Source organism: Lissotriton vulgaris, chromosome 1_1 (genome assembly GCF_964263255.1).
Source record: "Lissotriton vulgaris chromosome 1_1, aLisVul1.2, whole genome shotgun sequence".
In the NCBI taxonomy this organism is placed as follows: Eukaryota; Metazoa; Chordata; class Amphibia; order Caudata; family Salamandridae; genus Lissotriton; species Lissotriton vulgaris.
In genome coordinates this window covers 958,944,149-958,969,913 of record NC_141685.1, presented here as the reverse complement: position 1 = coordinate 958,969,913, position 25,765 = coordinate 958,944,149, and positions in this window count along the sequence as shown.

Here is a 25,765-nt window from a genome sequence, read left to right as displayed (position 1 = left end):
CAGGACTGGTACAGAAGCCACCCAGGGCAGAGACAGGATCCACCACAGGGGGGGACAAGAGCCATCACAGGAGGGGGTGGACTGGAGCCACAACATGGGGGACAGGAGCAGGAGTCATCACAGGAGAGGGAACGTGATCCACCAGGGTGGGCACAGGGGTGGCCATGCAGTATTCTAGTATCATCTTGGGCTTCTCGCCCCCTCCTGCACAAGCTCCAAAATGCCATCCCCCACTGTGATATACAGTACTTACAGGAGATACTCTAAGAGAACTGATTGTCCTCCATACTTTGTTAATCAGTGTGGGTGCGATTGTGCCATTTCTTTATTGTATTACGTTATGCATGTTTGAAGAACCGAGGTTTGCTTACAAATTAGTGACAGTAAGTAAGCTCGGTGAAGAGAAGCAGGTGCTGCCTCGGTGTAATCAGGGGTGTAATCTGGCCGAGTCTCGGATGTTTGGGGCCCTGGGTAGAAATGGAATGTGCGAGCCCCCCTCTAAATAGCAGATACAAGACGCATTCAGGGCTGTTTGCATGTGAATGGATGCCCCCTGCTCCTGAACCTGCGCCCCTCCCTCTGTCACCTTCAAGCACCTCTTAACAGCTCATCAAGGGCTGGAGGTGTGAGGGTTGCCATCCCGCTGTGCCTCTACAGTGCTGCTGGGGGTCTGAGCTTTCATGCAGCATCGGAGTCAAGAAGGGAGGTGGGGGAAAGCTGTGCCCGGTTAAAATTACGGACAAATGGCGTCCGTTAAAGAATCCTTCACGGACAACGGACAGACAGCCAAAATTACGGACTGTCCGTGAAATTTACGGACGGTTGGTCACCCTATGCACAAGTCAGGTACGATACAATGCAGTGCCACCAGCCTGGTCAAGGTCTGCACTGACCAACAACACATTAAACCTCACTACATCTATGTAGAGCACCTGACGTCTGTCAATTATCAGCACCCATCAAAAGCCTTACTAAAATGGCACAAACACATGCTAAAGTGGCTCAGACTGAACGTGCGTCCTCCTGTGGATGCAATGGCTCTGTGGCATCGTGTGTACAATGATGTGCCCTACACCATGTAGCTGCATGGCACTTATACATTGTCCATGATTGACATACACAGCAATGTGTACGAAAATACCAGAATCTAGCGCCAGTCCCTGGCGGTGTGACCCCAGCACCACCATCTACCCAGCCAAGGTAGCCATTGGCACATGGACTGGTGTCCATGCCGCTGGCTAGGCCCTGCCGCATCAGTCGCGGTACCTACCGCCGGTCCCCGGCGGAGCGTCACCGCCATGGTGCATTGCATACAGCCAATGGCATGGGCGTTCAATGTGGCATGATGCAGATTTGAATAATGCGGAAGCGGCGCGCCGCCGCCGCGGAGCCGGTCATTGGATGCTTTTGAATGATGCACCATCGCGGTAGCGCACCCCAGACACCCGCGGTGCGTCACCGCCATGGTGCATTGCATACAGCCAATGGCATGGGTGTTCAATGTGGCATGATGCACATTTGAATAATGCGGAAGCGGCGCGCCGCCGCCGCGGAGCGCCGCCGCCGCGGAGCCGGTCATTGGATGCTTTTGAATGATGCACCATCGCGGTAGCGCACCCCGGACACCCGCGGTGCGTCACCGCCATGGTGCATTGCATACAGCCAATGGCATGGGCGTTCAATGTGGCATGATGCAGATTTGAATAATGCGGAAGCGGCGCGCCGCCGCCGCGGAGCCGGTCATTGGATGCTTTTGAATGATGCACCATCGCGGTAGCGCACCCCGGACACCCGCGGTGCGTCACCGCCATGGTGCATTGCATACAGCCAATGGCATGGGTGTTCAATGTGGCATGATGCACATTTGAATAATGCGGAAGCGGCGCGCCGCCGCCGCGGAGCCGATCATTGGATGCTTATGAATAAGGCTGACCCAGACAACCAATTGTAGCACCTTATCAGCTTCCTAACGACCCCATGGGCCTATAAATCTGTGGGAGTGAGCCACACATTCCCACTGCTCACAGAGCCTGCTGCCTGAGACCCTCTCCTGCTGCTGCCTGGGACCCTCTCCTGCTGCTGCCTGGGACCCTCTCCTGCTGCTGCCTGGGACCCTCTCCTGCTGCTGCCTGGGACCCTCTCCTGCTGCTGCCTGGGACCCTCTCCTGCTGCTCACAGAGCCTGCTGCCTGGGACACCTCACAACTCACTTCCGCCACAGGTCTGCCATATCCACAGGGATGTCAAGAACAGATAAGATCCGTGCCAGTCCATTCACGAGTGAGGAGCTGGATGTCCTTGTGGACGAGGTGCTGGCACAGTACCCACGGCTGTTTGGTGGCCCCAATGTCGTGGTAAGTCACCATGTAGGGAGCAGTAGGGCAGGGTGGTGTCAGACGTGTATTCATGATGCAGCTGTATGTTATTTTGGATGTGTGGTGCTGACAAACACTGACAGACAAGATGTTTGCAGGTGGTGGGAGTGTGTGTTTTGCATTATGACTCTGTCCTAGGCCAATACTTGTATGTGTGAGTGGGATGTGCTACTTTTTGGGGCAGACATGACCAACGGTTGTTTGCCTTGTAGCTGGTTGGACAGTGTCCGCTTGTGATGTAATTTCAGGGTGCCCCTGTAGTCATAGTCAGTGTGCCCCACAGAGTAGGTTCAGTGGCTGCCCTTCCAAAGTTTGTCCATCAGCCAACTTACATGCTACAGTTGCTGCACACTGATTAGTGGATATGCCACATCAATGCCCTGTACAATTTATGATTTACACAGTGCTGTCGATGCATTTGTGTTGAATCATCATTCTTCAGTGTGATAATCATGGAGACTACGAAGCTCAATGTGTGCATGCATTCACTAATGTTTATGCCATGCAGAGTGGCCTTGTGAGGGTACCCCCAGTTCTGGAGGGAGGGGGGTCACTGTGCGTCCTGATTCAGTGTCTGGCTGCTGTACTGATAGATGCTGACATATGACAATGTGTAAATGTTCATTAGTCCTTCTTTACTCTCATACCTGCAGCTCAAAGTACACCAACGTAAGGCTGTCTGGAGGGCCATAGCAGCAAAGGTGCGAGCCCTGGGGGTATCAAACAGACGACACACACACTGTCACAAGAGGTGGGACGACATCAGCCGGCTGGCTAAGCAAGTGGCAGAGATGAAGTTGGGGATGGTACCACGCACAGGGCGTGTGGCACGCCGCACCATGACTCCGCTGATGGCACGCATACTGGCAGTGACCTATCCAGACCTGGATGCACGTCTGAAGGGGCTTCAGCAGCAAGACAGCGATGGTGAGTATCCGGGGAGGGAGAGTTTGTCTGGGAGTGGATGCATGTGTAGAGTGCCTGTGTCTGCGGTGACACATGTGATGTGCGTGTGCTGCCATGCTGTGATATGTGATGTGAGTGGCAACTGTGATGTGTGTCTGTATGAGGCATTGGCCCACCATGGCCTTACTCTGCAGCTCCTGGCTGCAGTTTTCAGTCCTTGACATATATTTTGTTGTCCACATGGTCACTCTTCTTTGTGATGGTGGGTGTAGTCCCTATTATGCTGTACAGCTGTGTCCACTTAATGAGTGTTACACCATGTCAGTCTACTTTGCATGCACCTGCATGGTAGTGGCCCACACATCTGACAACAATGTGAACCCACATTGGCACATGGTGATTGTAATGGCCTATTTGACAATGTGGCATGTGTAGACAAAACAGGTGTGTGTATTCCCCTCTGGATCCCTTTAGGCTCTGGAAGTGGTGATGTTAGTTGTGGCTACATCATGTCCGTGGGGCAGGTCCATGTGGGCTAGGGGAACACCATCCATGGGCAGGGTGTAGTGCTGTGTGTCATCGACATTGGTCCACTCCTGCCTGTTTGTCCGCATGACAGGCTCAGTTGTGGTGTAACTGGTGTGTAGCAGCACAATGATTTGAGGGTGTGGTGGTTACCATGTAGCTCTAGGCCTCTCATGTGCTGCATTGCTCTGATATCGTTTGACCAGACTATGACACTTATACAACCATGTTTCTGTCACTAATGCAGATTCGGAAGACACCACGGCGGAACATGACCCTGAAAGTGGTGGGGAGACCAGCACGACAGCGGCAGCAGAGCAGGGTGAGACGGAGCAAAGTGACACTGACCACACCAGCGCTACTGAGGGTGACAGGAGTATGCATGAGGAATCTGTGGCTGAGACACAGAGTACCACTTCATCTGATGGCAGGGGGGATGAGTCCCTGTTAGCAGCCACAGGGGATGGGGACTCTGCTGCTGCATCTGACTACCAACGGCCACTGCCCACCCTCCCATCCACTTCCTCTGGGGCTGGCCGTATCCGTGTCACTAAGAGGGGACGTGTGACATTCACACATGGCACCGCAGCACCTGCACCTGTCCCCCCTGCTGCCCTCAGTGCAGAGTGCGTAGAGCTCCTGCGGCAACTTTGCGTGGGCCAGACCGCCCTGCTGAATGCCTTCAGTGCCCACGATTACAAAATAGGGCAGGTTCTGGCATTCATGGAGGGCATACACTCTGACGTGGGTGGCCTACATCGTACACTCCTGTCATTGTCAGGTACAGTGACGTCAGCCCTCCAACATGCCCCCTTTGCAGCTCAGGTGCCTGTGACGTCCACCCAGTCAGTGGCCACATCAGATGACAGTGAGCACTTGGGACATACATCAAGTAAACGTTACAACACTAGGAGCACAGCTCAGACCCAAAGCAAACAATCCCGTCCACAGACTCCATCCCCAAAGAAGGGCAGGGACCCCCCAATATGCACAGACCAGGTGGAGTCACAGAAGAGCAAGGCCAGAACAACATTGTGTCAGACATCAGGCTCACATGCTGCTGAGCCATCACCAGATATTGACTCTGCTATGCCCACAGAGGATGTGTGGGATGTCATGACTACACCTGGGGTGAACACAGGGACACACCCACCTACCACATCAACCCCAGAACAAAGTACATCGAGGCAGGTGGAGGGAAGCCCTGTTGTGACCAGCCCAGTCATTGTGGCAAAGAAGGGCAGTGTAGTGGCCATCCCTGGCAAGAAGGGACAGGAGGGCATTGTAGTGGCCATCCCTGGCAAGAAGGGACAGGAGGGCAGTGTAGTGGCCATCCCTGGCAAGAAGGGACAGGAGGGCAGTGTAGTGGCCATCCCTGGCAAGAAGGGACAGGAGGGCAGTGTAGTGGCCATCCCTGGGGTAAGTGGGAAGGTGGTCACTGTGGGGGGTACACCTTCCAGAGAGGCTAAAGTGGTCCGGAGGCGTAGCCAGCACAAGCGTACTGCAGGATCAAGCACTTCTCCAGAGGGAGTGGCAGTGTCTGCCCCTGAAGTGGAACAGTTGGGGGGTGTGCAGGTGGTGTCAACGCCACTTCCCATCAACCCCATGACAGGGAAGCAAATTCATATTCCAAAGAAGTGGAAGGGCACCCCTCCAACCTCTCCCACCCACACTGTGTCAAGGGCGTGCATGACTCCACCTCCACGTGCCACGGTGCCACCTGGTCCGCACAGCCCTCCACCTTGCAGGCCCTCTGTTATAGCCACACCACATGTCCCTCTGTCACACCAGTCAAGTCGACCTGCAGTCCCTGACACACAGCCAGGTTCCACTCCACATGACAGCCAGGAGTGAGTTGTCAACACCCTCAGACGCCTGTGCCACACATAGGTGTGCTACAGTACACCATTGTTAGCGATGTGGGTGTGTTCCTGGGCCTGTTGCTCTGATGTGCTGTACCCTGCCCTGCCAAGGACACTGGGCCTGTTGCTCTGATGTGCTCTCCCCTGCCAAGGACTCTGGGCCTGTTGCTCTGATGTGCTGTACCCTGCCCTGCCAAGGACACTGGGCCTGTTGCTCTGATGTGCTCTCCCCTGCCAGGGACTCTGGGCCTGTTGCTCTGATGTGCTGTACCCTGCCCTGCCAAGGACTCTGGGCCTGTTGCTCTGATGTGCTGTACCCTGCCCTGCCAAGGACTCTGGGCCTGTTGCTCTGATGTGCTGTACCCTGCCCTGCCAGGGACTCTGGGCCTGTTGCTCTGATGTGCTGTACCCTGCCCTGCCAAGGACTCTGGGCCTGTTGCTCTGATGTGCTGTACCCTGCCCTGCCAAGGACACTGGGCCTGTTGCTCTGATGTGCTCTCCCCTGCCAAGGACTCTGGGCCTGTTGCTCTGATGTGCTCTCCCCTGCCAGGGACTCTGGGCCTGTTGCTCTGATGTGCTGTACCCTGCCCTGCCAAGGACACTGGGCCTGTTGCTCTGATGTGCTCTCCCCTGCCAGGGACTCTGGGCCTGTTGCTCTGATGTGCTGTACCCTGCCCTGCCAAGGACACTGGGCCTGTTGCTCTGATGTGCTCTCCCCTGCCAGGGACTCTGGGCCTGTTGCTCTGATGTGCTGTACCCTGCCCTGCCAAGGACTCTGGGCCTGTTGCTCTGATGTGCTGTACCCTGCCCTGTCAAGGACACTGGGCCTGTTGCTCTGATGTGCTCTCCCCTGCCAAGGACTCTGGGCCTGTTGCTCTGATGTGCTCTCCCCTGCCAGGGACTCTGGGCCTGTTGCTCTGATGTGCTGTACCCTGCCCTGCCAAGGACACTGGGCCTGTTGCTCTGATGTGCTCTCCCCTGCCAGGGACTCTGGGCCTGTTGCTCTGATGTGCTGTACCCTGCCCTACCAAGGACACTGGGCCTGTTGCTCTGATGTGCTCTCCCCTGCCAGGGACTCTGGGCCTGTTGCTCTGATGTGCTGTACCCTGCCCTGCCAAGGACTCTGGGCCTGTTGCTCTGATGTGCTGTACCCTGCCCTGCCAAGGACACTGGGCCTGTTGCTCTGATGTGCTCTCCCCTGCCAAGGACTCTGGGCCTGTTGCTCTGATGTGCTCTCCCCTGCCAAGGACTCTGGGCCTGTTGCTCTGATGTGCTGTACCCTGCCCTGCCAAGGACTCTGGGCCTGTTGCTCTGATGTGCTGTACCCTGCCCTGCCAAGGACACTGGGCCTGTTGCTCTGATGTGCTCTCCCCTGCCAAGGACTCTGGGCCTGTTGCTCTGATGTGCTCTCCCCTGCCCTGCCAAGGACACTGGGCCTGTTGCTCTGATGTGCTCTCCCCTGCCAAGGACTCTGGGCCTGTTGCTCTGATGTGCTCTCCCCTGCCAGGGACTCTGGGCCTGTTGCTCTGATGTGCTGTACCCTGCCCTGCCAAGGACACTGGGCCTGTTGCTCTGATGTGCTCTCCCCTGCCAAGGACTCTGGGCCTGTTGCTCTGATGTGCTCTCCCCTGCCCTGCCAAGGACACTGGGCCTGTTGCTCTGATGTGCTCTCCCCTGCCAAGGACTCTGGGCCTGTTGCTCTGATGTGCTCTCCCCTGCCAGGGACTCTGGGCCTGTTGCTCTGATGTGCTGTACCCTGCCCTGCCAAGGACACTGGGCCTGTTGCTCTGATGTGCTCTCCCCTGCCAAGGACTCTGGGCCTGTTGCTCTGATGTGCTGTACCCTGCCCTGCCAAGGACTTTGCACTTCCCGATTGTGATTCACCAGTGCATAGTCTATGGCATTTGCACATGATTTTGAGAGTTGCTGTTGTCTACTTATGTTGTGTAGCTACATCTGTGCAATATGTGAATAAATACAGTACATTATGGTGTGTTTTCTCTGTCTCCTTACTGATTAAAGTCATTTTCTTGTTTGACTGAGTTCCATGGTCTATTTTGTACATCACCATTGCAAGGTTGTATGTGGCCATATGATTTTTAGACAGGGGGACAGGTTCTTCAGTCCATTGTGGCCCTGCTGATGTTGTACTCTGTGATGGTTATTTGGCAGGCCATGCAGTTTTCGTGTGGGTGAATTGCTATTGCTGCATACACTGTTCACAGGTCACCTTGGGGGACACTGGCAGCACAGGGTGTGCAGCTGTGCTGTGGTGTAGTAGATGTTTATGATGTGATGAGGTGTGTGTTTCCCATTCTGTGTGCCCTGGCGTGTATGTGTATGGTCGTCTTGTGTTGGCCCTTGGTCCTGGTGGCATGGCTTACATGGCATGTGTGTGGCAGAGGTGTGCAGTGTGAAGGGTGTTAGTTTGTAGTGTATGTATGTGTGCCCCTGTATGGTGTGAGACACACATGTGTCAGGCAGGAGTTGTATGCCTGTTGTATGTTTTGTCTTGCCCTGTGTGGATGTTTGTATACAATTGTGTGGGCTGTGGGGAGTGCACTGGTGTTGTGTGTCCGTTGTCAGGCAATCCTGCTGTGCCTTTGTCCCTGGTTGTGTGTCGCAGTGTGTGTGTATTGTGCTTGTTGTTACAGTGCTTGTTGATGTGCAAGGGGGTGCACGGGATTGGCACCTGGCCTGTGACTACTTCGGGTGGTGTGCAGTGTTGGTCGGGGTGGTGTGTCGCTGTGATGTTTGGAATGTGTCCATGCCTTGCTGTTGCCCTGCCTTCTGCATTGTGCGCATGTGTTGACCGCGGCGGTGACGTGTCCGTGACCGTGACGTTGCTGCAGGTTGGCCGACGTTGTGTGTTCCGGATGCCGTGGGGTGCCTTGTTCTGAGGTGGGTGATGTGTGGGTGCCCATGTGGATGTGTTGTGCCCCCCAGCAGGATGCCAGTGTTGTGCTTGGGACCTGTGTCGGCATGTGTGTTGTGTGGTGTATATGTGTAGTGACGTACTTGCGGCGGCGTCCGCGGCGGCCCATCTGGCGATAGTGTTGCAGCAGGTACATGACCGGATGCATGTGGAGGGCTGGGTCCATGGGGTTCATGTCGGATCTCGGCGTGCGTGCTCCGCTGTAGACTTTCCGCCTGCTAGAGCTGTGCGGTGTCTCCGGTGCGGTGCGTCAGCTTGTTTGGCCCATCCTAATATGTCGAGCGGGGCGGACGTCATCGACCGCGGCGGAGGGTCTCGATTGGCTGCAGCCGCCGCGGTGGCGGGCGCACCTTGATGGCGGAGCGAGGCGCTCCGCGGCGGACGGGAAATGACCTGTGTTTACATATCCTAATGTGGCGGACGTGATTTCCACTGCTAGCGGGCGGAAAAAGCTGTTTTTCCGCCCCGCCATCGTTTCGGCAGTGCCACCGCCCGCTATCCTAATGGACCCCCAGATGTGAGAAGTTCACCTCGTTTATCACCCGGAATTTCCTGAAGTGGTAGATCAACATGGAGCGGTTACCAGACCGGCTGTGGGTGCCCGTTTTCAGGAACAATGGGTTTCTACTCCATGCAAAAAGATTGAAGTTCTGGTCCTTAATGCTACGCTGCCTGATCCTAGGAAAAATCCTACGGCTTACTATGAAGAATTGACAGAGGCTGCCTCTCCTACTGTGATGACCCTTTGCTGATATTGAAATGTTTTTTGGCCTACTAGTTTCAGTTGATATTTGGCGACAGGTGCATACCCAAGACCATGTCGCCGAGTTGGGCGGAATGTGTGACGTGATTAAGGGTTGGGACTGAGATAAGAAGCCAGGAGACAAACCTTGTGCTGAGTTACTCGCCTTGCCGGGTCAAATAATTACAGATATGCATATACTCATTCCTCCCAAGAAAGTTGGGACAGATTGACTGCCTGTCGGCAGAAGAAAGACAAAAGTGATTTTTTCACTAGGTTTGAAGAGAGGTTTCTGGATTACAGTGGGCAGGATATGTCTAGGGAGGGAGGAGTCTGTCTATTTGTTGATAGGTGTGTTACTAATCTCCTTCCCAAAATAATGTCTAAACTTCAAGCAACTGTGAGTACTTGATCTATGTCTTCCCCCTCCATGATTTTAAATATGGCCCAATATTACTAGCATAGGGATAATGAAGAAAAAGACAAAAGTGACAAGAAACATAAGGATCTGAAGACAGAGGTATTACTGCAACAAGCATATTGAGGTAACACTAGGGGATGAGGCCTCAAACATCAACTCTTCCGCGCTAGACAGCCACCCATGACACCTTGTCAGTGTGCTTACTGTAATGAAGAAGGTCACTGGCATAGCCTGGCCCCTGTACTTTTGCGCAATGCTTCGTCCACTAGATGAATGGGTTCTGGAAACAGGGGCTGTGGGATCAATAGGCAGCAACCCACTACTGCACCTGTCAACCGTTCTGACAATTATTTTGACGACACCAGGGATAGGCAATACTACAATGACAACTATGACGCTGATGACGTGACAGGGATGTCTTTCAGCTTGGACAGCCAGGGCCAGGATACGGAACCAGTTCAAATACCTGTAGACCAGCATGGCCCTTATGTTAAGATAGATCTGCAAGGATCTCCTAAGGAGTTCTTGGTTGATACATGTGCCACAAAAGGCTCTATTTCCCGACACCTGGTCCCTGGAGCGCCCCTGTCTGGCCATAATAATGTTGTGGTGGGTTTTTCAGGAGTACCGTTGTAAGCCCCATGTTAATGTTAATGTTAATGTTAATGTTAAAAGATTTCTAAAGCGCATGGCTGCCCGGGAGCGTCCCATCACCAGTATCTCCGTTTTATCGCTGTTGAGTTTCAAGTGGGACCTGTTCATCCAGCTGACTATGTCCCCCAGGCAGGAGTACAAATCGGTGGTAGGATTTTCCTGCTGACTGAGGGAGACAACCAGCTGGGTGTCATCCGCATAGGTCAGAAGTTTGATTCTGTGCAGGGTGACAAATTTTTCAAGGGGAGACATGTATACGTTGTGGAGACATAGAACTCGCATTTGCTGATCTTGCAAAAAAGATGGTGTTCTCTTAAAGCCTGTAGGATCAAACTCATATGTCTCACGTGATCTTCTTCCTGTGTAGAGTAAATCAAGATGTTGTCGCTGTACACTACGACTATCCAGTCCAGGTATTCCCGTAAGACGTCGTTCAGGAAGAATTGGAACACCACCGGCGCGTTTTTTTTAGTAAAACAAGGACCCCCTTATTCCGTGTATTGTTCCTGGGACAGGGTAAATGTCAAATATTCAAAATTTCCTAGGCAACATAAGCCCTAACGCTAGTTAGGTAAGAGATATGGCTAAAGGATAATCAAGAGCCTCAATGTATCAACTAAGGACAGATATCTAGCTTCATTAAAAGTTATTTTTATTCACAAATTTATTTGTGATCCACATAAAAAACAATATATTTCACAATAGATAAAAACAAGGACATAAAGTGCTAAAACACATGTAAAAACATGCGATCAATCTAATAAAAATACATGATTAAAATATAAACATCACAATGTCAAAACGTTTGCGAATAAGGCCACTATAACAGTTGGAAAATGCAAATGTTCATAACTATAGACAGGGTTTTGTCGTCAGTCTCATAAACATCACAATGTCAAAAGGTTTGCAAATAAGGCCACTATAGCGATTGGAAAATGCAAATGTTCATAATTATACACAGCGTTTCGTCGTCAGTCTCACCGGCGCGTTGCATAGGCCAAAAGGCATAACCTAGGTACTTGTATAGCCCATACCTCATCTTAAATGCAGTCTTACATTCGACTCCCTGACGCATCCTCACCAGATGGTAGGCTCTGCAAAGATCCAATTTCGTGAAAATCACTGCTCCAATAGTACAGAAATCAGTGGGAGTGGATACTGGTTACGTATAGTGATGGTATTTATTTGCACGAAAGTCAATGCATGTCCTTAACTCTCCATTCGCTTTGAGAATGAAAAATAGAGGGGAAGCCGCAGGAGAACGGGATGGATGGATAAACCTCAAAGCCAAGTACTTATCCAAATACTGGCGCAGATGTTTGTTTCCAGGCTCGGTTAAGGCATAAACCCTGCCACACAGTACCATTGAACCCGGCTTCAAATCGATCCTACAATCATAGGGCCTGTGGGGAAGCAGTACTTCCGCCATCTGGTCATCGAATACATCTTCAAACTGTTGATAGCATGAAGGCAGTTCAATCTCTTTCTCTGCAGCAGTGGCAATATGAAGATGAGTTTCTTCGAAGGGAGTAAGTGGTTTAGAGAGTTTCCAACTATGTTCCTTACAATACTCAGAATTCAAGTTCAAAGTTTTCTGATTCCAGTCGATATCAGGGTTGTGAGTGGAGAGCCAAGGCAACCCCAAATCACTCCATATCATGGGGCTTGAATGATGTTAAAAGATAAGAGTTCTTGATGTCCTTTTAAGCATTCCACAATACATGGTTCAGTGGCTTGGCATATGGGACCAGATTCCAGTTGTTTGCCATCCACTGCAAATACCACATCCAGTATAGTTTTGGAGACAAGTTGGACCCCTAATCTGGGGGCTTCTGTTGTATCCATAAAACAGCCTGTGGCTCCAAAATCCACCATGGCTTGTGTGGTACAGGGTTCTTGGTTGATATACATTAGTATAGATATGAAGAAATGTTCCTTGATAACATCAGGTTCTTTCTTAAAGGAAGGGAAGCACAATACATTCGAAGGCTCCCCTTCTATAAGTCTCGAGCTCTTCAGTTTTCCGTCAACGACTTCGGATTATTCACCATAAATGTTCCCAGGCTTGCACGACTGAACTTGGGTTTTATTGGACACTCCCTCGGATCATGGCCCTTCTTCCCACAGTATAAACACAATCCTTTTTTTTCCGATTTCCATGGGTTCCGCGGTGGACACTCCAGGTTCCAAGGATCTTGTCCTTTCAAAATGAGAGGGGTATCTCTCTTTTTTCTTGCCTTCCCCTCTGTGTTCCCTCAATTTATGATCCAACTGCATGGTCAATTCAATCAATGCAGAACACGACTGATGTTGGGGATCCACTTGTGCAATCACATCCTTTAATTCTTCTCTAAGGCCTTGATAGAAAATAGCTGACTATTTGCTTTCAGGCCATTGTGTTTCTGCTACCAACCTTCGAAAGGTGTTCAGGTATCCTAATAGGTCTTTGTTCCCTTGCTTCAACTCCAATAATTCCCTATCAGTTGAAAAGGTGTCTGACCTGCGGTCAAAAGTCTTTTCGAACTCCTCCTTAAAAGCATCCTAATCATGTAACATCAGATCATCTCGCCTGACAAAAGAGACTGCCTATTGAGCTGCATCTCCAGCTAGGTAGGAAATTTGAAAATACACTCTTGCCTGATTGGTTGAAAACAACTTAGGCTTGCAATTGAAGTGCAGTAGAATCTGAATTAAAAACACCTGAACCTTATGTACGTCTCCTGTGAATTTTTCTGGTGGGGCAAGAGGTATTGTTGCAGGGATTCTGTGCTCATACAGAACTGTGCATAGAGGCTTGGAACCTCAGTGAATTAGGGTATACCAAAACTCACCTTAGTACCCAAAATCCCCTACCAGACTAGCTACAGTGTCTCATTGGTTGTCACAAACTCCCAATGCTTAGACAAACCAGAACATGGACTTAGTACACCTCAGGTAATGTGGAACACAGGAACACTCTTTCGTTATACAATCATTTCAATCCAGAACAAGGAGTAAAAGAGGACAAGTACATATTTGAAATGTTTATTCACTAATGCAGTGTTCTCAAACGCAGTATCTTAGCTAATACAAGCAAACATATTATAAGAAACAAAGTAATCAGCATAGTCACTAGTCCATAGAACACAAACGGTGAAAGCATGGTATTATGCTAAAGCGAATAGGGTTTAATAGCACCTAATTCTCACCCTCCCTAGCTAGTATATTATATTATATCTAAGAAGGTCTCTTTGGGTTTTAGCAGGGCGGCCCCATACCTCAAGATCCTAGTAGTAAGGGAACACATCATCTTCCAACAGCTCTCTGCATGCGAAGCACCATCAAGTGTGTTTGTATGCTCTAGTGCAAAGCAATATAAAAAGCGCCTAAAGCCAGAACTTGGCCGCAGCTGCATGTATGTTATGTCTAGGAACGTGTGAAGATCAGACCTCACAACAACCACTGTGTTGAGATATCCTTGAAGGTTTCTGCACTCACTGTACAGACACAGCTCACCAAGCAAGGCTGATATCAGAGTAACAACATATTATTCTCGCATGAATCAAAACATTCTACTAGGCTCGAAGCTAAAGCAACAGCTATGTATTGTGTGCAAAAGCAGCAGAAAGGTAAAATGGCGTTAAACTCCTAATAAGCTCATGCTAACTTAACACAGCATATAGGCAATGTATATCTATATGACAGTATAGGTGTTGGGATTTCCACTACCATAGAACTAGTTGTGGGTTGTGTAGGATTGCCAAAGTCAAACGGATTCTGCTGCATTCGATCTACTCTTGCTTGTAAAGCAGCGTTTTCATTACGTGAAGCCGAAAGTTCTACCTGTACTAAGGCAAGGGCCGCCATGATGTCATCTAACATGGCCATACCAGAATCAGCTCAACCGGGAGGATAATTCTATTCGTGGGCCGATTATTCGGTTCCAGGCCTGAACGTATCCTCAGGATCGAACCGATGCTCTTAGTGGTCCACCTCTTAACTGCTCCAAGTCTGGATAATAATAATACACAGACTAAAGAGTGGTTAAGCGGGGAAAGGGAAGGATGGGGACAGCAGGGAGGGGGGCCTGTAGTAAGACATAAAGAAGAGAAATAGTTACTAAGGGAACCTTTCACCATTTCTCTCTCTCTCCTATTGTCCTTGGCACTCATACTTCCACTAACCTGTAAAGAAAAATAATGATGGCCGGCTAACTGGGGTGCTGAGCTTGCAACCTCATCATTCAGTATGCTGGAAAACACAAAGGTTAATTTGAGCAAAATCTATCCTTCCATATGATACATATATATACATATCTCATGTACAAGGTTTATACCTGAGATTGCGAGGTAAACACAGCAGCTCAATATGACTCTTTGCCAATGACACCCCTGTGGAGCACAAAAGAAAATAGTGAAAGCAAAATGTGTGATTAGCTGTAATCGTCACTAGTAGAGGCCAATAGTACAGCGATGAACACTGAGTCAAACAATACAAGTGCACCAAGGATATCCAGTAGAAACGGGTACAAACTCAGAACATGAAGAGTTACGTCACTCTTACGAGAGGAAGCACCTCACTAGATAGCTGGTGATAGGGCAAACCCTAATTCGTAATGTATTTGCAAGTATTTCCCTCGCATGAACTCTGCATGAAGATTCAGGGAAGAGTTTGCCAACGTAGGGAAATATACAACAATGCCCCCAAGTAATCCTCCACAAAGTATTAGGAAACCAGGTGAGCAAAGTACTGTAATCCTTATCAAAGTAACTTAGGAAACAAAAGGTGAGCAAATTCCTATTCCCTCGCAAAAGCTCTGGCAGGGTAAGGAAAGAGCTCTTCCAACGCAGGGAAAAGGAAACTACAGTACACTCCAATCTCAGAGATCCAAAGCGGAAGAGAAAGGCTTCAGGGATATAACCAGGACTTCAGAAAGGAAGAAATTGAACAAGCGGTGCCAACGGCACCCTTACCCGACCCAGAGGAACAAGGTAACGGCCAGCAAAGATCCAGGTATCAGCGGAAAAATCGGCAGCGCCTCTCCCCACTGCCTCGCTATTTCATTGCATCCGCATCACGTGTGACGCGGTGACTGATGTGGCATCTGACGTCAGGCGTTGTGCTGAGACTGCTGGGAAATGTAGTCTTTCCCAATCCTCAGCGCCTGCCTGAACAAAGTTGCTGTGTCCCCTTAACACAGAGGCTGTTTATGTAATAAAAGCACCACCGCAGTCGCACTGGGAGGCCACGCCCACCGCCCATCCACTCACTCCCCCATATAAATGTGCCTCCCCAGGAAGCGCAGCGGGCGCGCCGATTGCGCGCCGAAGGCGCGCCTAAGGAAAGCCCGTCTGCGCCCGTCCGCGACCGACCGAGGCCAGAGGCAGTGCACTCTGCCCCTCTCATCCAATATTCCCGCTCGCAGCTGACCGAGCTACAAGGCAAGTGGCCATTGGCGAATGCTGCCGCTAACCAAATTACCAAACTTGGCCTCTTATCCTCCCAAACTTCATCTCAATCGAATTCTCGGTCTCTGCCTCGCGCCAGTTGCCCACCAGTCCCGTCTTCCACTGGCCTTCGTCCTTCAGCCGTCTCCGCAATGTATCTTAACACCAGATCGGCAGTTAAACATCAGCTCGATCTCTTCTCGCTATTGGAGTCCCACAAACCCGACCTACTATTCCTTACTGAGACCTGGTTCTCGGACAGTTCTCTCCCCTCCCTACTGGCTATACTCCCACCATCCTATTACGCTATCCGAGTTGACCGTCCTTCCGGAAAGCCTGGTGGAGGGATGGCCCTGATTGCCCGCAAAGAACTTACGTTCCAATCTTTAGCATTCTCCTCCCTGGGTTCATCAGACTGTCTAGTTGCCCGTTCACTTTCCCTGACCCCCCCTCTCACGTGCGTTCTTATCTACCGACCTCCATCTTCCCCGCAATCGTTCCTTCCAAACTTCCAAGACCTGATGGCTACCCTAGTTGTCAACCACTCCTCCATCATAGTCCTTGAAGACTTCAACTTCTGGCCCTCCGACCCCGCGGAATGTGCAACTTCCAAGGAGTTCTCAGACTCACTCCGTTCGCTCAATTTTATTTCTGCGGTCCAAGCCCCTACCCATAGGCTGGGACATATCCTTGACCAAATTTGGTACCGAGACTGTCCGGTCACCTCACTCTCCATTTCTCCCTGCGTTTGGTCGGATCACTTTCTGATCACCTTTTCTCTATGCCCCCACTCACTCCCCAAACCCCTCCCCGCCAAAAACGTCTGGGCCTGTTCATGGAACCGCGTTGATGTATCGACTTTGTCGGCCACACTCTCTTCATCTAGCCCCGACCTCTCAGGGCTGCCATCCTCAGCACAGGCTGAATCTATCAACAGCTGGCTGCGATTCCATCGCCCCTCTGAAACGCATCTCGTCCAAACGCCTCAAAGATGCCAACCGATGGTTTTCTAACTACCTGAAGACCCAAAAACTCAATCTCCGCCAAGCGGAACGCCTGTGGAGACGAGATTACTGCCCCACCTCCAGACTCCAATACACCACCCTCCTAGCCCAATATAAGAAATCCATTCTGGAAGCCAAAAAGGCTTATTTCTCATCCAAAATTCAATTTGCGGAGAATCGGCCCAGAGAAATATACTCCATCGTCCAAGACCTGGCGTATTCTGATAGAGCTTCACTCAAACCCCCTCCTTCTCAATCACTCTGTGACTCTCTTAATTCCTTCTTCCTCCACAAAATCAGCACGATTAAGGCCAAGATACCTCCCCCATCCTCCTCTTTCACCGACCCCTGCTGTCCTACTGCTGTAGCTCGTCTGGACTCGATTCCCCCCCTCACGACTGATTCTTTCACCTCCATTCTTCCTATGGTTAAATCCGGCTCCCCCCTGGATCCCTGCCCTGCCTATATCCTGAAGCAGATCTATACCCATTGCCCCACTTCACCTCTCATGTTTCTCAACAGCTCTTTATCCCAGGGTATTGTTACCCCTTCACTCAAATCGGCTGTGATTGTACCTATTTTAAAAAAACCTGGCGTGGATTCCTCAAACCCAGCCAATTACCGCCCCATATCCCTCCTGCCCTTCCTGGCAAAGGTACTGGAACGCCATGTGGTCAGAACCTTGAGCCAATTTGTGGAGAGACACAGTGTCTTGGCCCCAAGGCAGGCTGGTTTTCGCCCCGCACACTCAACCGAGTCAGTAATTATATCGGTCCTGGACAATCTTCGAGAAGGCATGGATTCCAGTCAGCCCCAGGCCCTGGTCCTTCTTGATCTCTCCGCCGCATTCGACACGGTGGACCATACCATCTTACTTTCACGTGTCGAGGCGGCGGGAATCGGAGGGACTGCCCTGCTATGGCTTTCCTCCTTCTTGAGTGGGCGCACTCAAGCGGTCCGCCTGGGCGAGTACTCAGCTGACTTTCACCCAGTCCAGTGTGGAGTCCCCCAAGGATCTTCCTTGTCCCCTCTGCTATTCAACCTTTACATTGCCCCCCTTATTTTTGCGTTACAGCAACTGGAGGTCTCTGTCTACATCTACGCAGACGACCTCCAGCTTATTTTTTCTCTCTCTTCCTCCCCCCAGTCAACAACTAATTTTCAGTCCATCATGACTTTTATCCAGGACTGGATGAACTTCAACCACCTGAAACTCAATCCCGACAAAACGGAATTGGTGTTGACGGGTGGTTGCTCCAGTCCCTGGTCCTCCTCCTTCTGGCCCCCTTCTCTAGGTCCCCCACCCTCGCCGGTCCCCTCTGTCAAAACTCTTGGATTCAAAATCAACAATCAACTCTCTCTCCACTCTCAAGTCAGTGCCGTCGTCTCCTCAGCCTTCCTCTCCCTCAGAACAATCCGGAAAGTCTCACGATTTTTCTCTCCATCCGCTCTCAAACTAATACTCCTGGCCATGGTAACGTCTCGCTTGGACTACGGCAACGCCCTCTACCATGGCATGCCTGCGCACCTCTTGAGGCGCCTACAACTAGTTCAAAACCAGGCGGCCCGACTGGTTTTTAACTTACCTAAGTCACAACATGTCACCCCCCTCCTCAGATCCCTCCACTGGCTCCCTGTCCGACAGCGCGCTCTTTTCAAGCTTGGCTGTACCATCTCTAAAGCCCGGTCCGGCACTGCCCCGGCTTTTATCAACACAGCCATTCAAGACTATATCCCTCCTAGAGAACTACGCTCCACAACCCAGCAACTTCTGGTGGTACCTCGCTTCAAACGGAAAAAGTGGGAGGTTCCAAATTCTCTACCACGGCCCCCGCCTTTTGGAACTCTCTCCCACTTCAACTGAGATCTTGCTCTCAGTACCCCCTATTCCGCAAAGGCCTCAAAACATTCCTCTTCACTGAAGCCTTCCAATCCTAACCACCCTGATCCCTCAGCTGTCATGCCCCTTGAGTAGTAGTAACCACACAGCGCCAAGAAACCGCTTGGTGTACGAGCGCTCTACAAATTCTTTAAAACTCAAAACTCAAACTGTGTGAAAGCTGCAGAGCTGGTACGATGGTTTGTCTGGAAGTCTAGAGCTGTCTCCAACTGGACAATGTCAATGCAAGGGCATCATGTGCTCTGTGCCTAGTCTTGGAGTGTACCAATAACATGATAATACTTACTAACAAATGAACTGCATGTATAATAACTTCTCAGTACATTATTGTGTATGTGTAAAGCATGTAAAAAGTCAATACTAAAAAACGTGAAACTAAAAATGCAGAGTCAGAGTGGGCCCTGATGTACCTCACTACAGTACCATTTCATTTACAGACCCTTAGCCCACAGGGTACCTTATACTAGTGACTTATCGGTAAGTTAAATGCACCAGTGAGGGATTTTAGCTAATTTAACACATTTCTAGGGGTCAGAGCACATGCACTGGGGCGTGGTGAGCAGGTTCCCAGTGTCCAAAAAAGCCACTGTACCAGTCCCCCGAAAAATGGGGTTATCATGCAAAAAGAGGCATTTTCTTTCAAGCACTTTGCACTTTTTAGGACATTTTGTAAATACTTGCGGATAGATATTGGCTAGTTATATGATCAGTGTCTAAGATCTACATTTCTAATAAACTGCTATCCAATACTTTGCAATTTATTGGATTAACTGTAATTTTTTGTCATTACTGTAATTCAGAATGGTATATTCCTTCGGATAACTAACATTAGAATAAGTAATAAGGTAGTGCTAATCTGATTTTACAAAGATTATTATGATATATTCCTGGTCGATCTATGAATAGGATCTAAGTTGACCACTTTATTAGCCAATTTTAATAATCTGTTTGCAAAAAATCCATTAGACTGCAAACACATGAACAAGGTTTAAGATGAACCAGTCAAATTTGTTGAATGCCTCCAGCTAAAAGACACACTGTTTTAATGAACGTGCTGTAATAAGCAGTTTATTAACATCTAGTTTCTCATTGCCATAGATCCATTTTCCCTAACACATTTATAGTTTTTAATATCACTTCTGTTCTTATTTCTTACCGTATATTTTAAGGTGATCTGAAGCATATTTTGCAATGGTTTTTATTAACTACATGCAATAAAACATAGACTCATATGTGACACGCTCAGATAGATTTGATATTTTGAAGTACACATATATAACACAGACCTTTAAGTCCCAACATTTAACATACTGATATGTAATTTTGCAGGGCTAGCAGAATGTCACAAATGAGATAGTCATTAACATGATAATAATTAACATGGTCACATTGGGACCATGTTAATTAAGAGCTGTCATGGTGGAGCAATAGAAAGCAGAGTGGTGCTCAGCCTAGACCAGATATGTAACTCAGAGTTTGGCACAGATTGTCATCTTTCTTGGCGATACCAAGATAATATAAAGATCTCACGTTTCCTTTTAAGGTTAGCTTTTGAAAAGGGATGGGCCTGAGATCTGTCTTTAGTGAGATGTGATCCCTTCAGTCCCTTTGCAAATAATTTTAAGTAATCACAATTCCATTGACAGATTATAAGCTCACCCACATCATTTCCTCACAATCAGAAGGCTTCTCAGTGAGTTACAGCATACCATAACATCTATCTCCCGTCATTATCAATCACTATCTATAATTGCTGGACATACTCTTGGCTGATTAGAACAATAAGGTTCACAAGAATGCATGTAGGAAATCTGCCTTTTCTGCATGATCACCCTTATGTTTTTCTCTTTCTGGACCCTATATTTGTGCTGGCTTTAGAACTTTAACCCTTTAATCAGTGGTAGGTAAAGTTCATGTGCTCCCCTTTTAAACATGGTGTAGGTAAGTAGGATCTGCTTCTTATGGTTACCCCAACTTTTTGCTTTATATTGCACAGTTTTTTTTAAAAAACAGACTTTATTGATAGATTGCACACATTCCGCAGAGCTCTGCACACCAGAGATATCTGCAGGCCAAATATGCGACATCAATTGAAGTACAATCCACTTTTCTTACTATTGATAAGCAAACATAAACAAACCAATACTAGACACCCCCCTTCCCCTTTACCCCCCTCCCCCAAAACTCCCCCCTCCCGGATCCCGCCCACCCCAGTCGCAAAATGTCCACCGCATGTCTCCTATACATTACACATTTACCTGACTGCATGCATGTACCTTCTACCATGGCTCCTTCATGCCAGAGGGTCTTCCCGTTCCAACGGAGGCTCAAGCCACTGGCCCCTAAATTCAGCCCAGCATTTCCAGATTTTATCATTCTTTCGTGGGCATCCTCAGGCAACGAAAATCGGCTGCTCCATTCTCATACAAAAGTCTAACCCCCTCTTCCAAGCCACCACAGAAGGGGCCTGCGGATCCTTCCATGCTCTGGCCACGTCTCTTGTGGCCAATGTGAGACCCAGCAGCAATAGATGCCTCTTGTAGACATTACCCCCCACCCCATCCATCACATGTAATAAGCCCAACTGCGGCGTATGGGGGAGATTTCACCCCAGGACCTCAGACATACAATCCAGCACCCCCTCCCAGAACCGATCCAGAGAGCCACAGCTTCACACCGTGTGTAGAAATGACCCACTTCCTGGCCACATCGGAGACAGTCCGGGGATGCAATCAGTCCCGCCCGCCACTATCTCTCTCTAGTAAAGTAAACTCTATGTAGGTACTTAAATTGGATGAGCCGTAGGCACATCGCTATGGCAGCACCCCTGGGGGCTGCCAACGCCTCCCTCCAATCCTCCTCCTCCAGTTCTCCTTCGTCCCTTTCCCAAGACTCCCGTAGCTTCAGCAGCGAGGGGGAACAGTGTGTGACTAATGACTGGTAAATGTGTGATATCTTTTTCGTCTCCAGGTCTCCCATAAACACCTTCGCTTCCAGTGGGCTAGACTCGATTGCAGGCCCTCTAGGCTCGGGGCGAGGGCATGGCGGAAGTGAAGGTATCTAAAAAATGTAGATCGAGGCATACCATATTCCCTACTCAAATCTTGAAAAGACTTAAGTGTCACTCCTGACAGCACATCTCCTAGTGTCGAAATTCCAATGCTGTCCCATCCCCGGAAGACCCGTAGTGTTGCCAGCCCAGGTAGGTGCCCATTGTGCCACAGGGGGGTTTCGCCAGTCAAAGTGTTCCACCATCCCATGCGACGCAGAGCCTGTCTCCAGATCCGAAATACTACCTGCGTGGCCGGTGGTAGCGTCTTCCGCAACTGTGCCGTATATAGAATAGTGTGTAGCGTGTGGGACCCCATAAGGAAGCGCTCCAGGGCATTTGCCGAGTCCCCCCTGTCTCCATACCACCACTCATTCAAAACTAGAATGTGGGAGGCTTGGTAATAAGAAAGAATATCGGAGGTCGCCAATCCACCACAATAAGTAGACAAAAAACAGGTGTGCAGCGCCACTCGTACAGTGCCCCCCGCCCAGAGGAACTGCCCCAGTACGGAGTCTACCTGTCGGAACCAGTAAGGTGGAATGGGATACGGGTGGTTCTATAATTGGTATAGCAGCCTGGGGAGGGCCACCATTTAAAAAATGGCCGACCTACCATATATCGTCAGGGGCATGCGGCAGTGGCGTCACTATGGGGGCGCGGGGGGTGCGGACCGCACCGGGTGACACCACCCACATGGGGTGACACCAAGGTTATGCTGTGTAACACAGCTCTGCAGCCTCGTACTTTTTTTCCCTCGCACGTTTATTCTTTGATTTGCGTGCTAGGCACCTTTAATGTGGCTTGTGTATTTCAGGGTCTTGGGAAATAAAACTGTCAAAGTATTTGTCTTGCCCTCTTGATTGACGCTGGGTATATCCAGCTATTAAGTTTACCTCAAACACATCTTGTAAGCCTGCGTCCTCTACAAAATGATGCTGAGCTTTGAAATGAAGTGCAGTAACTATTTATTTTTAGGCAAGCGGCAAAGAAAAATATTTTCCATAAAACTTAGTGATCATGTATATTGAACCTAAACATATAGAGCTGGGGAGCAAGTTGATGCAGTTATGCCTTGCATTTGGCAGACAGTTTTACTAGTTACCTTTGTTTTAATTTTCACAATACGAAAAAAGTGTTTTGAGGAGAACTTGAGCCTGGGGAGACTGCTAGATGCCCCCCTCCATTGTCCCAGTCGCTGTGTGAAAAAGAAAAGCATCTGCTTGAGATAGAAACACCTATTGATTCACTAGGTAGCGCTTGAACAAGGCCCAAAACACTACAAGTAACCTTCAGATAGAGGGTTAAGGTACTGCATCCACCACCTGCTAGCAAATCACTTTAAATTGACCAAAAACAAAAATTAAATTAGATGTTGATGTGAAAGGGTGGTGTTCATGCTAACCGGGGTCGGATTGGCAATGCCCGAGGGGCCGGTGTCCAGTTCCAGCTGTGGGCTGCTTTTTTGAGCAGTCTGGTGGGTCGATTTGGGTGGTTTCTGCTTTGTTCGGATACCGCCAGTGGCCGCCTGAGTGGCCTTTCTGGAGGCAGATGGGCGCCCATTACCTCCCTTTTATCAACGACCAGAGGTGTCCTTCTCTTTCTCTTGCTGGGCCCAATGGTGTCACTAGGGGTCTGCGGACCACATCGGGTGACACCACCCACGGCCCGTGGAGGGAGTTTCGGTGGGGCGGAGAGGCGGGGCAGGGGAGGGGCAGGGTGGAGGGTGCTAAAAACCGGAATATGGATAATTGAAGGTAAGTAAACAATTTAATTAATAAAATGAATTTCGTAGCGCACCCTGCATCGCATTTTGCGATACAGGGCATGCTACGAAATTCGTTTTATTCATTTAAATTCATGTTAATGAACCCTGGGGATGTTCCTGTGTACTTCAATGCAGTAAGTCGTGAAGGGGTGACACCATGAGTTACCCGCACCGGGTGACACCAACCCTAGTGACGCCACTGGCATGCGGGACTACGTCTTGATATCTGCTCGAACCCGCTCCCAAACCGGCGCCAAGTTCCGCTCCCAGGAGACCGTGGGAACCTCAGACAAAAACACCCCCAAGTACTTAATGCCCCCCACCGCTACCTAATGTGTTGACGCCCAGTCCCCCACTCCTGATCGCTCCCCTAGCACCCATAGAGTTGACTTGCGAGAGTTCATATAGAGCCCTGAGGTCTCTCCGAAATGAAAAACAGGACATCGTCTGCGTAGAGCGCGATCCTATCAGACAGTCCCCGCCCCCATTTGAACCCTCGCAGCTGCGCATCAATGCGCACCCACGCCGCCAGCGGCTCCATAGCTAGGGCAAAAAGGTACGGCGAAAGGGGGCAGCCCTGCCGGGTACCGCGCTCGATGGAAAAACCGCCCCCGCAACTGGAACCGAGGCTGTCAAATCTGTATATAAAAGTCGCAGATACGACAGGAAGTGGGACCCTTAGTTAAGCCGAGGCAGGAGTGCAAACAGATAAACCCAACTCAGCGAATCGAATGCCGTGTCCATATCCGCTAAGAGAAGTGCCGCCTGCTCCCTTGTACTATGAACCGCCGCCACCGCCACATGCGCTCGTCGAATATTGTGTCTAGTTGCCCTCTGGGGCATAAAGCCAGCCTGGTTTGGATGGACAAGCTCTGCAATACGGGGCAAAAGCCGGTTAGCCAATGCTTTGGCCAAGATCCTGGCCTCCACATTCAGCAGAGAGATTGGGTGGTATGATGCGTGATGCTCCGGGGGCCGGCCCGGCTTATGGAATACCACCACTTCGGCATGTCTCCAATCCGGAGGGAGGCTGCCTCGTTCCCTGGCCTCTTCCAAGGCCGCCCTGTAATGCGCACCCAACTGTAGGTGATATTTCCTATAAAATTCACTAGGGAACCCAATGGGTCCGGGAGCCTTTCCTATTTTAAGTTCGCCCAAGGCCGTGCCTAGCTCCTCCTCCTTCAGCGGGAGCTCAAGGCGCTCTCGCACCTCATCTGACACCGCATGTGGTGGTAAGTCCGTGATAAACTTGTCCACCACATCCGCAGGAAGGCATTCGTTCGGGGAGTATAGGTCTGCATAATATGCCGCAAAGCCCTCCGCTAACTCTTTAGGCTCTGTAACCAGAACACCCACTCCGTCTAGTATCCCTAGCAAGGTCTGCGCCTGGGAAGTACCCTGGCATAGCCGGTGCAGCCTCGTACCCGATTTATCCCCCCACTGGTATACCCTGCTATGCGTCACAAGCCATATCTGCCGCGCCTTGTCTATCAGCAGAGAGGCATAGGACTGCTGCGCCAGGATTAGTTGCCCTACCACTTGGCCCTCACCCTCGACACTGCCTCGACGCTCCAACGCCTCAATGTCAGCCTTGGCCTGTACCAATTGCGCCCTGCGCCTCCTCCGTACAGCTGCATACCAAGCTATGTCCACTCCCCGTAGCGTGGGTTTCAGAGCCTCCCACACAGTCCCGGCATCCGCAACAGACCCTACATTCTCAACTAAGTAATGAGCTATGGCCTCGCCCATATGTGTCTGGTATTCTTCTTGCTGCAGGTGCCATACTGAGAGGCACCATCGAAACGGCTGCCGCCCCCTGTCCAAACAAATGCCAACGGAGATGGGCGAATGGCCTGAAAGCCCACGCGGCAGTATATCTGCAGAATCCACCCTACAAACCACAGCTCTGGGAACAAAAATATAATCCAGCCTCGAGAAGGATTTGTGAACAGTTGAAAGAAACGTGTACTCCCGCTTGTTACCGTGCAGGTGCTGCCATGTATCCACCCAGTCCAAGACCCTGACCATGTCGCTCAATTTGGTGGAGTGGCCCACTACCTGACCACCCCCAGGCCTGTACCTATCTCTGAGGCCATCCATGATATCGTTCCAATCCCCTCCTACCACCGCTAAAGCGTCAGGAATGTCGGCCCACACCGCAAATAGCTTCTCGACCATTGCAGGGGGAGCGGGGCATAT